Genomic DNA, 17263 nt, shown 5'->3' on the forward strand with positions numbered 1-17263 from the left:
TGATGCGTGTCAGCATTAGGTGACCATCTGTTAGTTTGCTGTAAAAACAAGAAAGAGTTTCCCATGACACAACCTGTACCTCCGCTCTTTTATTTGCCAGTAGATTTAAGCTAGTATTTTTTAAAGGTGTCGGTGCATGTGTGTTTGTGACCATAAGTCTTGTTTATTAAAGAAGCAACATTATCCTTTATATTGCCACGTAAAGCCTACTGAAGATGAGAAAATGTATGGGCAGAGATGTGTCGGTTTCGGATGCTTTCCTGGTATTTTTGTACCCTCTGACTCTCACGTCCAATCAATGCCATCTCCACCTTTCCATTCATGCATTGAGGTTGTGTGAGGACAGATGAGAGAGTCCTGGTGAAAATCACGACTAAACGTGTTGGGTTCTGAAATTCATGGACGCGTGCGTGCATGTTTAGCCTACAGCGTGTGAGCTTGTGGTTTTTTTCAATGCACAGTAAAAATATGATTCTGGGTTCCCTGATCTTTCTCTTAGTACTGAATACGTACTTGGTTAAGGAGCTGGAACCAACAAGTATTTGGCATATTTTGCTTGATTGCTTTATGTTCCTCATGAGAAAAATACATTTTAAAAAAAGAGCATAATGGAATCCAATAGCAGCCAAATCCATTGGGCTCACCTGGCACAGTTTGCAGAATATTATGTTCTTCAGGGGGCATAGATTTATTGCAGCACCAGTGTACTCTACTGCATTATTTTTAGTCTCGTTTTAATATTTATTCATCTAAATTTTGGCAAATGACCATGAGACATATTGTATACGAGTAGAACACCAGTCACTTCACTGTGCAATCTAATGAAAGCCAAAAAACAAAACAAAACGACAAATCTGTCTTTCCAAGAATAGCCTACAATGATAATGCTCATTTTATTATTTCGTCTGGAGAATGTGGTCCTATAGTACCACGTCCGGGGTGTTTCCCATTTTCTTTTCCTTATTTAGCAAGATGAAGGCACTTGTATTGCACTGCAGTTCTTAAAGGGGTAGTCAACCCAAACATACGTTTGTCCAGAATATGTTCTATGCAGGCACACAAGTTGAAATATGGCATTTAGATGATTGTTTGGACGATTGGGCCTGCATAGAACATATTCTGGAAAAAAAATATATTTGGGTTGAATTCCACTTTAATCACATTAATGAACATAATGATACTTCTTTGACAGTGCCAAATAATTATTCATACAGCCCATGAATGTAATTAGATTGTACGTGTTTTTCGTTGTATGTCAGTCATGATGCATTGCTTCCAAGTGGAGGTCTTACGTCTCCAATATGACATAAAGCTGTGTGTCATGTTCAACAATAGTGGTCAAAGAGAAGAGGACAGGCTGAAATAGTCTTACATAGGATTACTATGGTGGGAGAGGAGATGCTGGAGCTTTAGATTGATTAAAGTGTAATCCTAAGGATAACCACGCCTCTGGTCATCGTGTGGCCAGCATCTTCGTAGAACCCCCTCAAGCACATACCGGTACCACACTCCTCGGTATATACACAATAACATAATTCCAATCCGAAGGCACAACATTCATTTTTTTCCTCTTTCTTGCTCCCTATTCTGTCCTTTGTAGGCTCAAAGAAAGCAGGAATGATGCAGAGGCTCATACAATGAGATTCTTCTATATCCCAATCATACTGGAAACTGAATTGTACCACTTAACTGGATTTCATTTATTTATGTCAAATTATGAATTGGCCAACAATGTCCTAATTCTGAACCTTATTCAGCTGTCATTTAACGTGTAATAGGAATCATATATAGAAGGCACAATAAGAGCTCATTTGGATCAAAAGGCAGCAAACTTATTGATTAAAGGTCCCCCTCATAAAATGCATACTCATACACAAAAATATCTTTTATTGAATTTGCAAGATAATTTGGCTTGTAAATGAGCAAAATGTCTGTTTTCAAGCTATTTTTGTTGGTCGGAAATACCTGTGATTTAAATGGTCCAATTTCTCATAAATATTCCCCAAAAAATCAATATGTAAATACACTTTGCTGCGATTGGGTCTCTGTTCTCCCTTCATTTGATGTGGAAAGCAGCTTTCTGCTGATTGGTTAGTTCCCGATATGTGGGCCATGTCTTGTGGCCACCGAGTCTCTTCATTGTGTTGGCTTCATTGAAATTTAGTGGCCCATCAGCAGAATTGAGCCAGGAGACGGTGCGCCGAGGCAGCCACTTTAGACTGACAGCCCTGCGGGAAACATTTTCTACCTCACTTGTCCAAACGTTTAGTGGGCATTTATCAATGGATAGAACTGAAATAATGTTATTAATTTAATGATGGTTATAAAACTAAATATGTGTGGATATACTGCATAGCAATGCTAACACTTTCTATGGCACCTGGGCACGTTTTTTTTTTATATAATTAGGATAATGATAATGATTATTATTATCATTGTTTTGCTTCCATCTTTCTCATGTTTTTCATGTTGGAGTAATGACACACACACACAAACTGAAGCAGAAGAAGAAAGCAATAATGAGACAATAATACAGCAGAAAGCCATTAGAGGATGCATGTTGCTACATCTCTGACCATAACAAATAGAAGCAAATTACTGTGCTCTAGAAACAACATCCGGCATGATACAATTATTAGTCTATTGGCTCTCCTGCGTTGTACAAAATGAGTTGCATTGTGCCTTCCCGAATGTCCTTATGTCCCCATCTCTTGCTGTGGTCAATCTCACTCTGTTCTTACACACTCTGTCTGAATGCCAGCTTTTTGTCAAATTAAAAAAATAACTCAAAATACATCATTTAAAAACGTGCTCCTTTTAATATGACCCGTAACCTGTATTCTTTTCTTGTGTAAAAGTAGTGGAACTATAGTAAATGTCAAAATAACTGAGGTACAGTGGTAGCACACAAGTGCACACCCTTTTGGCACGTGTTTGTGTGTCTATACACAGTTATCATCAAGTGGTGAAGATATGACACTGCAAAAACATTCCCGAGAATTGATGAAAAGAAAACTGGTCAGATGCTGACAGCAAAATGGAAGGAACTGCATGATTTTTCTGGCAAGTTCTGGTTGTTTAGTACGTGTGAAAACAGTCTCCCAACTTCTTCTTGTCTATAGGCTCTAGAGTAGGTAGATCTTGAATCCTACAACATAAAACCATCTGAGACCAAAAGGTCATCATCACCAAAGGAACACCTACATTCTGTAGCTACATTGAAGCATGCTTGTGGCAGCATCATTCTTTGAAGCGTTTTTTTCTTCAGCTGGAACTGTGGCTTTCGTGAAGATGAATTGTGTTGGTTGGCACGGAACCTTCAGCTCTTCTTCTTCAATGTTTGGAAATCGTGGTCACCTTGATGATACATCAAGGCCTTGAGGCCAGTATTTGAGAGATTGAAGGCTGGATGGTTGGATATCTGATTTTATCGTTAAATTGTAAAGCAGTTAAAGCACAGATCCTTTGGCCATGATTTCATTTTGAAAGTTAAACTTACACAGATTCTCAAAGTTGAGATTCCATAGTTATTTCCTTGTAACGACATCTATACATTTTCACTGCAATGCAACTATGTTGTATAACCACTCTGTCTCTGTAATTCTACATTTTCCAGGAAAATTGGTTCATATTCAATGTGTAATCTGATATTAATTCTCAGCTATTTCTGGTCCTAATGGAAAGGGGGCTTATGTAATTTTCCATCCTTTATCCTCTTTTGACAACCCCTGTTCCCTTTTGATATTGTCTCATTGTAGAAAGTGTGGATGTCCAAAAATAGTCACTCTCTCCAGCCTTCTCTACTTTCTTGCAGTGTAGCAATTTTCATTTTTTTCTGACATCACCATATCACTACCCAATCAAACAGGTCAGTATCCTGCTGTTGAAGGAGAGAGAACAAGAGGGAGTGCTGCGTTGAGTAGTCAAGTTGTGGCCACACTGGTGACAGTGAGCAACAGGAGATAGAGAGCCGAGTCATAATGCAGACACAGGAGATACTGTATTAAGAACCAAGTGTACATTCAGTTCTGAAGAGGCCGAGGCAACAAATGTCATGGGAGTGTAAACTCATGTAGTTGCGACATGAATCCCACTGCGCTGACCAGTTTACTATTTCTGCTTGCTTCCTGTTTGTGGCTCTCTCTTGTCCTCATTATAAGGTCATACCCTTTGAGTGTTTCCAAAATACACTGCTGTGGTTGTATGTCAACAGGACAGCAGTCATGGTTATGTAAAGTCAGGTCCACATCGACAATTAAACTGTGCTCATAGCAAGTATGTAGACTTAAATGCACAATACGTTACACGCTCATTAAAGCAACGATACCTTTATGAATTTACCTTAAATTAGAAATGGTCAACATTAATTGTTTGCATCTATCATTGTTATAATGACTTTGCTCATCTCAGGCAATTGTTTATTTCATGATGTAATGTGATTACACAAACATTTTCCATCAATCCATCCATCCATTTGTGGGTTGGAGCCTGTCCCATCTGACAATGGGCTAGAAGTGAGTTAAACCCTGAACTTGTCGCTAGTCAATCACAGAGAAGACATACAACCAACCATTCACGCTCACATTCACATCTATGACCAATTTAGAATCTTTAATTAACCTCGTATGCATGCAATTGGGATGTGAGAGGAGTCCTCAAAGGTATGCCTCATCTCCCACAAGGGTCAAATGGGATTGGCTCCAGCTCACACATCACTTGATGTAAGTAGAAGAACATGAATGGATGGATGGATTTATATAGACCGCAGTGGCCTAGAAGTAGGTACAAAAAGATTAAAAAAAAAATTCTCTTTAAAAATAATTTCCCTGCATTTTGCGCCCCTTAAATTAAATATGCAATGAAATTAATCCATCAGATTTCATAACATTATTACGTTCATTTCCTGTTTTTGATCATTTTTCTCATTGCTGATAAAAGCTAGTAGAACGCACTATGTACTAATCAGGAAGCGCACGCACAAGCAGAGATATGGTCTAAGCCAACATCGACGGTTGACTAAGCACAGCCAGGTTTTCGCATGGACAGTCTGCTTTCCTATCCAGTGCCTTCTGCTACTGCACATTTGTAATTGGCTTCCTGAGCTCTGTAAAGTGGTGAAAAATGACAAAAGTAAGCACAAGGAAGAGCCACACTCTAGTTTGAGTTATCACTGTCAATGCAGGCAACGTCTGTGTGTAATTTTGCCACTGGAATTCATGTCAGGGATTTAGCAGTAGGGCTGCTCGATTATGAAAAAAATATTAATCACGATTATTTGGGTAATAATAAATCACAATTATTCAAACGATTATTTATTTTTTGCTACAAACCAAGAACAGGTTCAAACATGTAAAATATTAAGACACAATTCTTCGAAACGCCATAATAATTTAAGTTCGTTTTGGACCCAACAAAATGTATTGAATTAATTATAAAAAAAAATAAAGTGCAAATGTATACATTAAAGTATAGTTTTCTTGTATAAACAAACGAGTTAACTTGCTATGCACTTATAAATTGCCAAAGTAGTAAACTGCTTGGAGTAAAATGCCAATTTTGACAGCATAACAGACATGCTATTCATCTATACATTTAGATCTTTGTCTGGAGCCTTTTTTGTTTTGTTTTTAAAGTAATATTTACATATAGTAAATAAAGTTAAAGTAATTTGCTTCTGATAAATTATAAATTTAATATGCTGATTGGGTCAAAATAATTTAAATGTTGACTGTTACATACTAGTACGTAATCTATGCAACACTTCTAAATTACAGTAGGCCATATATAAACTCTATTACAATATAATGACCAATAATATGTTTGCAAATTGCATTTGAAGCAATTTGACACAAAAATGAACACAAAAAAATTTGACTTCATATTATAGACTACACAAGAAATTTAACACAAGTCACAGTAATAATGTTTAGCATGGTTTCTATTTTTGTGCTAGTAAAAGTAGTGTATATTTGCATAAGATATGTTATTTAAAATAAATTCCTCGTACCGATTGCGAAGTGGAGTCTGTGCTCTAAACATTTGGAAGCCTTGTCCGGGCAATAGATTCTGTTATCATTTGTGTCCCTCCGATGTTGATGGGCGGAGGTTGCTGCGTACAGTGATTCAACGACTGAGATTGGCGTTGTGGACGCCGCCAAATCTAACTCGGTGTTTTCTTGCTTTGGTGTATCATAACATCATCGTAAACCAAACGTTGGTTGAATAGATTCGTTGTGTTGCCGGTGGATGCAGAGACAAGTTGTACTTTGTACGTCTTTGCTCGCCATCTTCCACGGCAAACCCAAAATGTAACAAAATAAGCGATTTCGACTTGCCCTGCTTGTTTACAAGTCGTTCCTGTGGCGGGTCTTGTGCCATTTTTAGGTCTGTTACTCTGTATTTTCTGCATTTTTTGTAATGTAGGAGAAAACGTTGAGTAGGAGCGACATGCGGGGTGCGGGCTGGCTGGCTTGCTAGCAAGCTAGCAATGATATTACATTTTATTGCCAAAATTTTGCTTTATAATGCAATACGTTTTCAGTTTTTATTGCATTATTGCAAAATACAGCAATGCAAGGTTATTTTAAGATGAAAGACTTCCACTTCCGTGCCGTTTAAATGTACGTCCGTGCTGATAGAGATTTTTACGCTGTAGAGATGTCCCACACAAGGACATACTTCGCATGCAAAGGGAAGGCACATGAGTGTTGTACAGGCAGTTATTAAAGACGGCTCCGTGGTATCGCAGAAGAGAACAGTGGTCTTGCATTTTAATAGAACCCAACACAACATGTAAATCGGTACTTGACCCGCTTAGGGACAAATAGAGGGACGGATGAAAACACACTTCTGTCCTTGCCTAGTCTGTCCTCTTTAAAAGACTTCTCGACCTCCGCCTGTCTGTCCACAAAATGGGCCGGACGGAATGCCCATCTCTGTGATTAACTGTTCACTATCATTCACACCAAAGGGCAATTCTGAGTTTTTATTTAACTTAACATGCATTTTTTGTAATGTAGGAGAAAACACCTGGAGAAAACCTGTGCAAGCATGGGGAGAACTTGAAAACTCCACATTGGAGACAAGGCTAGAATTTTTTTTTTCTTTGCGGAGCAATTTTGCGAATCAATGACTTCATTTGAGGAGCAATTTTTTAACTGTGTGTGGAGCATTTTTTTTAAACAAGTTAATCCCCGGGGACTTTAAATTAGGGTTTTATTAAACAATAAAAATATGACAGTGTAATGAATGAACAATTGGCTCTCGTTTTTTATATATTGGTGTCATCGGGCCACAACCTTATAAATCACATTTTTGGTGAATTTCATCAAATCAAATCAATACTATTGTTCAGTCCACACACATGGGTATTATTTTTACACATTATCGACCAATCTAAAGTGTTCAAAATGGCTTGTTGCGCTTTCACAATGCAATGCTAATGGTTGAACAAACTTGCCATTTTAGGGGTCCTGAAAATGGACTCTTTTGGTGGTACAAGGTTTTGGCGCAACGCCAGCAATATATACAATCAGCACTTTTTATTTCTTAAATTCACATTGTATGTAGCAGTAAACTTGATTTCCATGTCTAGAAGCAAAGCTACATTTATTATTCTTTTAAATAGCTCTGTTGTAATGTAATGTTGAGCACATTTATTGTGCAGACCTCAAAAGTCAAAGTCAAAACTATTGTGAAAATAATATTACTGATTGATTCTAAATATTTCATATTATATGATTATACTTTTAAGCTTATAGGCAAATTTCCTTATGGCTGACGTGATTTTCCTTCCATAATCCAGACACGTATAATTTTCCTGATCTTTTGCTGTTCAAAGTTGAATGTTCACTGCTTGAACGCAGTTCCAGCCAGACGTGTGGAAAAGTGTAATCGATCACTGAAGCACTTAATTGCGCTTACATCTGCTAGCCATGTCAATCTTAGGTTAGCGTATCATTTAGTCTTTTTTCCTAATCCCTTTGTGAGTATGATACTTGAGATGTATCTTATTCGCTGCCACGTTGCTGATGATTACTGACTTAGGAGTGACTCCTCAATGTACCGGTATTTAGGCACATTAGTAACCAGCTGTTGCATGCTAGCTGTTTCTGTGTAAGTAGCACAGAGCTTCTCTCGACCTAGGACTACCAGTGGTAAGCAACGTGAGCCCAGCGAAGCTTTTTTGGAACCGTCTCGGTGATTATTGTAATTCTTGTACTTTCTTTTGACGGTTGTATCGGCGTTTGCTTTTAAGTTTTGCTATTTGATATGTATTAATGTGGTGCAAAATACAAATTTTGACCTGCAAACTGTGACGTGAAACCGCTTATTTACAGCCGTTGGGAGGGTCAGAACCTAGATTCGCACAGAGAACAGGATGTTTTTTTAAATGTGGGCGTAAGCGGAAGTACCTGGAGAAAACCCACGCAAAGCATGGAGAGAATGTTTTTGAATATTCTTTCATTCGAACACGAACACAACAGAGTCCGTGATTTAAACGCCAAACCTCAGAAATGTGAAAAAGACGTGCTAACTACGAGGTCATTGTGCTGTCTGTTGTTTCTACATTGATATTGTCTTACAAAAAATATTTTTGTCAGTTTTACACTAAATGTGTTGTAGTACAGTACCTAAGTGCTTCATGTTCTTTTAATGGACATCAGATGAGCTGTTTGATTGTAAAAACGATTTTCTGTTAAAGTGAAAAACCTTCTTCTGCTCCTTGCAATTGCCTATCACATTCCCCCAAACTCCATTAGAATACTCAGATGTTCATTTATGAGACAATTATTCAATGAAAGGCTTGTAAACATTCTTTTAAAAGCTTATGAGGGATATCTAAAGAGGCTATCTCTTTCTTAAGGGATTTTTGTGAAGGCAGAGTTGAAGTCTTCTCATAAATGAAGAGAGGTTTACTGCAGTTTTACTTACCGGTACATGTACGGAATGAATCCGATTTCTGATGGCATTACAAGCTAAAATGTTGTTTTGGTTTGATATGTTACCTCATAATTCTCTCACAATGACAAAACAGACAGGTTATTATTGCTATTATGTATCATGGTGTTTATCTTCAATATTTCATTTCATCCTCTGGTCCCACAGTAAAACTAAATGCTCATTTATCCTCACCGGAGATTGGTGCTAGCCTATTTCAAGAACCCGGTAATTTGCGGGAGGTTTGGAAAGTAAACATGGCTTGAAGAGTAGCCTCGTCACTGCCTGTCTGCTTTATCTGGTTTTAACCTGGCTGATGTGGACATATTGAGATGAGGAGAAACAGGCTAAAAGAAACACAGATTTTGAGAAACAGGCTATTCATATTGCATGTTATTGCATATTCATAGTAAGTAATCACCATACGAAGACATGTACTATTGTGTACCTCAACTGCTTTCGGTTGATCAGATTCCATTATTTTCCAGCAGTTTGTGACAACACAATACTGTGTTCTTGTTCTTCTTGTGTTAGTGAGATAATTCCAACTCCAAAAGCTAGATGACAAAATATACAGTACAGTTTTAAATACACAATCTTGGCTACTCGCGATATTCTCATTATGTGCTGTATACAGACCGTAATGTGATGGAATGTTATGTGGCCAAGGACCACACTGTGCTGTATGTTAATTAAATTGTCTTGAGTGTGTCCGTGTGTGCGTGCGTGGGTGTGTGTGCGTGCGTGGGTGTGTTCATGTGTTTGTGTAGTGTGATAGTCTGCATTAATATTTGCTGACCTTTAACACTTAACTCGGGCTTTGCACTTGAACTCCCTGTATAATGATTGGACTACTCTGTATCTGTGTGCGTGTCTGTGTGGGTGTGTACGATATATGCTGATGCACTGATAGATTGCTGAAGTATATTTAGTCTGACAGTAAGATACATAATGAAGCACTCATTCTCCCTTTCGGATGGGGTGTCTTAAATCCTTTTTATCTTTGTGTCTGGCTTCCAGTGTTTTCACTCGTCTTTGCCTCTTTGCGACTGCTCAAAGTTGACATCATGGGGGATGCACGGCATGTTCTCATGAGTCTTGTCCAAATTGCCTTTTAAAAAAATAAATAAGTACATAAAAAATGGAGGCACTTTTCAGGCCGTCGCATCTTAGCTAAGTGTGACAATGCCTCCCTGTCTACTGTTGCTGCTCTGAATAAAACAATGATTTCCAAACTCAGCAGAAATGACATTTGTCCTCTATTCCGTTTTAACCTGAAAGGCATGACAGAGTGAATAGGAGTGACCTTGGGCACCTTCTTCTTTTACTCCTCCTTGAGCAAAGAAGGAGGTTGGGTAAGAAGAGTAGGTGAGATTGATATAATTTGATATCATTCCCCTGCTCAGGGAATACTCCCCCCTTTTCTGTCTCAGCCTTGCTATCTGTGGGTATTGTCTTCAGTTTACAGCAGAATAAAAGATGCCCTTGGAATGGATGGCTTGTTTCTTTAACTCCATTAACATGGCATTCTCACATGATCTTCTTGAGGACCATAGTTGGAGTTTATAGGACAGACTGCAGCTGCATCGCTTAAAATTCTTAAATTAGAATCAGATGAGATTAGCATAATAGTAGAGCTATGTCAAAATTTCAGAAGTGTATACACAAGGCTTTTCTTCTAACTTTTAAGAGGAGTTTGTGATGTTTTTAGTATCTAGAAACAATGTAAACACTGTAAAATGTTTCAAATAGAATGTCCTTCATTTAATACTAGTAGCCATTGCTCATCATCTCTGCTCTCCTACAGCATAAAGAAAAGATATATCAATACTATCTTAGTATAAACCTGTGGCCGACAGATAAACTATGAAGCTAAGCCATTCGGACCACAACCATGCAGTGATGGTTCTCAGTTGTATAACAGAAGTTGTAGAAATTATAATGCAAATCTCTGAAGGAGTAGCACATGAAATACACCGAGAGCAACTAAGACTCATTGGAGCAAAACAACCATTTTGCATTCATTTGTTAAATAAAAATAGTTGGGAGAAGGTTTCTTTCACTCTGGGTGAGGTGCCATTCCAGTCTGTTTCTTTAGCAGAGAAGATGGATGTATGGATGATGGATAATTGATAGAAACACATGTATTTACCACAACGTCTTAAAGAATGTGTTCTATGCAGGCCAACTAGTTGAAACAAGGCATTCTGATTAACATTGCGTTTGTGGAATATGAGTACACCCATTTTTAGCCATCTCCAGAGGGGGTGGCTATTTTGTCACTTCTGTTGACTGAATATGACATCACAGATGCTCAGGGCTCAATAATGAGCAATCATGGCTCGGCTTCAGAAAACAGGTGAGCTGTGATTGGTCATTACCTGAGCCCGAGTAGTTGTGATGTCATTTTCAGTCGTCAGAAGTGACTAAATAGCCGCCCCCAGAGTTGGCTAAAATCGGATTAACTCTTATTCCACAAACACAATATTTATCAGAATGCCTTGTTCCAACTAGTGGGCCTGCAAATAACATATTCTTGAAAAAAAAAATGTTTGTTTGACTTCTCCTTTAAAAGAAGATTATGACTTCTAAAATGTGTTTGCACAAATAAGCCAATCGAGGTCGGGAGCCTGTGCAAGCCCACCTCTTCCAACCGGGTCGGGGCAGATGAGATGACAGATGGGTGTCAATGTTCCAAGCACAGCACAGATATCCTGATGTAATTTTGCCCATAGCGCTCTTTCAGACGTGTTCTACTCTCCGTTAGTGATGATGGTGAATGCTTTAATGGAATGAGACTAATCATCTCATTCACACATCCATGACAGCACCAGAATATTTTAACAGTAGCAGAGGAACCAGTGGTCAAACGGGCTCTCTGGAAGCATTTGTGCCGCAAACACAAAATGACACGCAGCTTTACTCATTTCTAATTTGCAGGCGCTCCTTCGTGCTCTCATTGTCATTCACAATGGCATTGTACTACATTTCACATGGAAAGTTTTGAACTCCCAACTGGTGAAGATATTTAGACTGCTTAATAGCCGCGGGGCCTCTGTAGCGCATCTGTAAGTCTTTCTGATCGACCCTGGGAACAGTTCACACATAACAATCCAGTGGAGAGTTGGGCTGACGTGCTGAGCAAACGCTTACTTGCTTCTCATCTAAAATAGTTTTGACATGCTCCAGAAAACTTCATACTTGCTTTTGCTTTTTACAGATTAGTCATTTTTTTATTGGACTCACAAGGCTCTCTGTTGTAGTGATGAGATGCGGCTTTCCTATCCAATTTGTCTTTGCTTCTTTTTGGTTTGACATAATGCAATGATCATAGTACATACAAAAAAGTAGGGAGGGCTGTTGGACTCCTCTAACAGCAATAAAAAGTCAACTTGAGTCATCATATAATTCACAAATTGTGGGAGGGTGATTGTCAACCTGGTTGCCATGTTTACCATCATAAACCACGAAGCAGCACATTATAGTTTGCCATAGTATGGTTTGGAATGGTACACCCTGATCTGGTTTGTTTACATTCTGCGGTGGTAGACCTTCCTATTCAATTCCCGTTGTCATTACATTATTGGACTGAGGTGTGTTTAGTTCTCTACCTTATCCTACCATTGTGGTTGGGATCCCAACATATGCAATTGTAGCACGTCGACAGTGTTGAGGAATTTCATTTTCCACGCGGAGTAATTCAAAGTTTTTTTAATGAACTTATTTGGTTCATAATTCATATAAAACTGAACTGAGTTTATTTTTCCAAAAATGAATTAATTTGTAGGTCTTTTTGTTTTGTTTTTGCAATACGCTACGATCAGCCATTACCTTCAAAATACGGGCATTTCCCCACTGTTACCACCCATTCAGTCCACACCAGTAGACAGCTGCAAGTTTCACCCCACAATCTCATGAGTAGGGTTTCTCCCAAAAAACATGCTAAGCATGGTGGTAGTAATCAATATTTCACTTTAGTCAGTGTACTGTATTTACATTTTTTTAATTAGTAAGCCTGTCATGATAACACATTTTTGCAGATGATGTTTTTAACCCAGAAGCAATCACGATAAACGATACTATTGTTGTTGTTAGATACCACTTATATACTGATGATATTAAAGCAAAAATAATTAAAGTACACCCTTTTTAAGTTCATTTATCTTTCAATTCTCAATGATATGGAACATTTGCATAAAAATGAAGAACAATAAACAATAAATCTTTGTATAAATAAATACAAATTAAAATAAAATTAAAAAGACAGCAACAACATTCAACAAATATCAACACAACACGTATACCACATACAGTCTCTGTAGTGGCAGATTATATTGATATGTCTTTTGTTTCCTTATTTTCCTTCTTCCTTCCTGAACAATTGATCTTAAGTTTCTTATTTTCAAATTCTGTCAGGAACATTACACCAATACTGCGCACCGGAGTGTTTTACTGTATACATATATTTCATATCAATCCTTCAAAGAATAAATCACTCACTGAATAATTTTCTTAGCAGCAGTGACCTTGCAACAATGCACATTGCACACATATATGCGCACACACATATTTTAAAATAAATCCAGGGCCTGAATACATTTTCAAGGACCAAAATAAAACAAATGATACAAAATATTACTCACCATAGCTGCACTTCAACAAGCTGTGGCCGTTTGTATTCCATTTACTATTACTACAATTACTATTGTGACGACACAGTGCAGTGTCATAGCGTTGCTATCCATCCATCCATTTTGTGAACCACTTATGCTCACTAGGGTCGCAAGCGTGCAATAAAGTTGTCATTGGTCATAGTCTGTGAATTATTAGACATCATAATCTGACGATAAAACTTCACTTTGGGCCGTGTTTAGCCTCCAGTGTGTTTAGCCTCCAGTAAAGTTGCACTGCTCTGCGTAATTTGAGCATGTAACCAGGTTTCCTTGATTAATAACGGCAACAGTCACAAAACGTTGCGATTTCCCGCGAGTTGTTGCTCCAGATGACCTGTCTTGTATGTTATGGATCTTCCGTCGGATGTAGAGAGGCTCGGCAGTGGAGTTTGAGTGGTTAGCATTTAGCCTGGCCCATGCCATAGCCCATCTCAGCAGCCTCAATTTCGTTTACATTCCCTCCACCGACTACGGCGCCTGCCAGACCCAACAACAATCCACGCAGGTCCTGCTGGCCTCGCTCTCGTCCGGGATGTTGAAAACGCGGTCAGTACAACTCATCACTGTACTGTAATCCAACGTCGATTAGTCCACATGATTATGGTATCCAGCAGCGAAGGTAAAAGTACAGCTAAAAAGGAAAACACACGGCTCAGTCATCATCACTCCGAGGTGTCCAAGTGCTCCGGCTGCATGAAGGCTCGTTTGCGTGTGTTTAGCCGTTTTTTCTCCTGGAAGACTAATGAAACTTGGCGCTCTTGAGAAAAAAATAATCATTGAGGTCTGTGGGACAACACAGCCGCAGCCTTGCACTGTGTACTGCACTGATTTTGATGCAAATTAGGCATGCTGCGCCAAAAACACCACATACTATTCCAAAATGGCGCACAAAGGTTCAAACTCCCCGTTACGCCCAATTCTACTGGCACACAGTCTAGCAAAATACCAAAAGAAAGAAAACTCCACCCATGTGAACAGTTAGACTGCACCTCGCTCTAGAATTGCGCCTGAAACAAAAATAGGGTCCAACATGTTACCGGTATATTTAATGTTCATCAGATTTTCTTGGAAGAATTTTTGGGGTTGAATTATTCTTTTTTCCAGTGGATTTTCGGTATGGCAGTGGTTGACTGTAGATTAAATATACAAGTTGTATAAAATAGATATGTTGCTCCATCATCTGATCAAATCGGTGATTGGCTATCGTTTTTTCAAGCTCGCTTACTGCTGATCGAACGTGCAAAATAAATGAAAGGTGAACTATGAGGGGCCTTTGTATTTTTATATATTTTTTTGTATGCGGCCATTGGAAGGACATCCCTGCTCTTAATTCACAAGCCACGTAATCAACAAATGATTGGTGGTTGCCGTTTCAGTCCAACATGCCCTTATTTCTTCAGCCATAATCTTTAGGCTGAAGTCTCAAACATGGGGTCGCAATTGTACAGTGTTCCATTTTATTTGGGCTCCTAAATTTCCAGCCCTGTGGACTTTTCATTCCTGGTTTTCCATATCTCAAGACTCCATATTCTGTCTCTTCAGGGAATAGAATGCAGTCTGGGCAAGCTGTAGATAGTAGAGTGGAGAGACATCATCTCTCTTCCTTTGGTGCCATCAGGTCTTCAGAAAGTCACCAAGGCTTCCACAAGGACACATTTTGCCAAGCCAAAGATATTCAGCATTAATGTTACAAGATTAGTTGCTGTTAGGTATTAGGCTCTATGTTCATCATCTTCACATTCCTTAATTTCCCTTGTAGGTTTAATAGTGTTTATGATTGGATACACTGCTCCCCTAACTGTGGACGAAAGAGCCTTACTGTATTGATTGTGCAGGAGATAATCCAAGCTCTGCTCCAAAGGTTCAAAGAACAGTCATTCAGTATACATTTTTAGTTATTTCAGTGCATATGTGTCTTATTTGCTCTGTGTGTGTGCGATGAATTTGAAATTGTGATTGAGCGTATACATTATGCATATTTTCAAGGCTATCTTTGTTGATATTAATTTCTGTATTGCAGCATTCCTCTCGCGTGTTTGTTAAATTGTCTATGTGGAAACACTGTTGTTTGGGTAAAACATGAAATCTTGTTTTATCAGACATTACTCTCATCTATACTTTAGTCTAAATATAAGAATACTTACTTTCTGGGGCTCTCCCTGAAATGTCTTCAGCCTTAATGTTTTTCATACGTTTCAGTTTGTACCTTTCATTGGTTTGCTCAAAACATGCACACATCACTAGGGCTGCAACTAATTAGAAAATGTAAAAAGACTGTCACTATACACATTCACAAATATAAAGCTCAATCGATTAATCTCTCAATTAATCCATGAATCGGGAAAAAATGGTTTCCATCCCTATATTCAAAAACTGGACATTATTTCAAATTGTGCAGAAAATGCTGAATTCCAATTCAGTTACTGGTTTGGTCCATAACATATCAGAAAATAATCAAAAATGTGGAACACTGTTTTCCAAAGTAAAAGAAGATGTATTTTTGATTCAACACAAACATAAATATGCTTTCATGGAGGACTACAGAAATCTGAGAATATTTACTGCTGAAAGTCTGAAATTCAGAGGATTTGGATACTTTTAAATTAAACGTGGTCTCTAAACATTAACTAAATAATGATTGATTAATTTGATAATCAATTATTTTTCAATTAATCAATTATGAAAATAATTATCGGTTAATTTTATAATCCATTAGTTGCCAACTAATTGATTAATTGTTACACCTCATACACATGGCCAGATGTTTTGTTGGATTTTTTCTCAACAATATACACCCACCAGCTACAACAATATGACAATTTGTACAACATGATAATATCCGATAGATGACCTTTGCAACTCTAATAATTGACTGACACTGTCAGAGAAATACATTTACAACATGTTTACTTTTGCGGTTGTACGTTGCAGTGGTAGTAAGTGTCATTTAGTTTCCACTCAGTGACAGTGTGAATGTGACTAGGCATGGTTGTCTCTATAGTTACAACATTCATTTAGGGTGTAGTCTGCCTTTCGCCCGAAGTCAACTGAGATTGACTCCAGCTCCCTGCAATGGATGGATGGATGACTTGCTTGTCCTAATATCTTATCTCTTATAATTCTGGAACCAAAAATATAAGATACAGATCACAGTATGGTGCAGTACAGTTCTACATTAATACAAATACAACCACATACAGTACCATGTGTAAATTGTCAATTGAAAGTCACTCTGATCAGTTTCTCTCAATTTCAGTTCAGACTGCATGGCGTAAATTATTTTCACTCCCTTAATTCTTGTACATACCAAAGAGAAAATATTGCTTCTGAGTCACATATACAGTCGCGGAAATTGCGCTTGTTTGAATGTAAACACCTCTGGAGCCCTGATAATATCCATACATCCATTTTTTTGGTTGTACTTCTCCTGTTTTGGGTCTCAGGAAGCTGGCGCCTAGCCAAGCTGTTATTGAGCGAAAGCCCACCTGTCAATCACATGGCAGGTTTTTAAAATGGTTGTACATTCAAAATGCAATTGTATAATAAAATTATTAAGATCCAATTAGGTGTGCAGATTTGACTCGCAAAACAAATCCATGTCAGAAAAAACTGTTTACCCACAAATATGTCAAACGCATGTTTTTCAGGAA

The 17263-nt window shown here is 38.2% G+C and overlaps 1 protein-coding gene across 3 annotated transcripts in view; it reads left to right on the forward strand.

Annotated features, from left to right (window-relative positions):
• kank4 (KN motif and ankyrin repeat domains 4) overlaps window positions 1–17263 on the forward strand; it is a 90757-nt gene that overhangs the window by 24950 nt on the left and 48544 nt on the right. The window contains exon 1 of one of the 3 annotated variants that reach the window (XM_086047744.1): window positions 8137–8156. The exons of the other annotated variants lie outside the window; for them this stretch is intronic. The gene's annotated coding sequence lies outside the window, so the exon portion shown is untranslated. Of the gene's footprint in view, window positions 1–8136; window positions 8157–17263 lie in introns of those variants that run through there. 3 annotated transcript variants of the gene reach the window in all.

The sequence above is a fragment of the Filicampus tigris genome, chromosome 12 (genome assembly GCF_054856515.1).
Source record: "Filicampus tigris isolate MCC_2025a chromosome 12, RoL_Ftig_1.0, whole genome shotgun sequence".
In the NCBI taxonomy this organism is placed as follows: Eukaryota; Metazoa; Chordata; class Actinopteri; order Syngnathiformes; family Syngnathidae; genus Filicampus; species Filicampus tigris.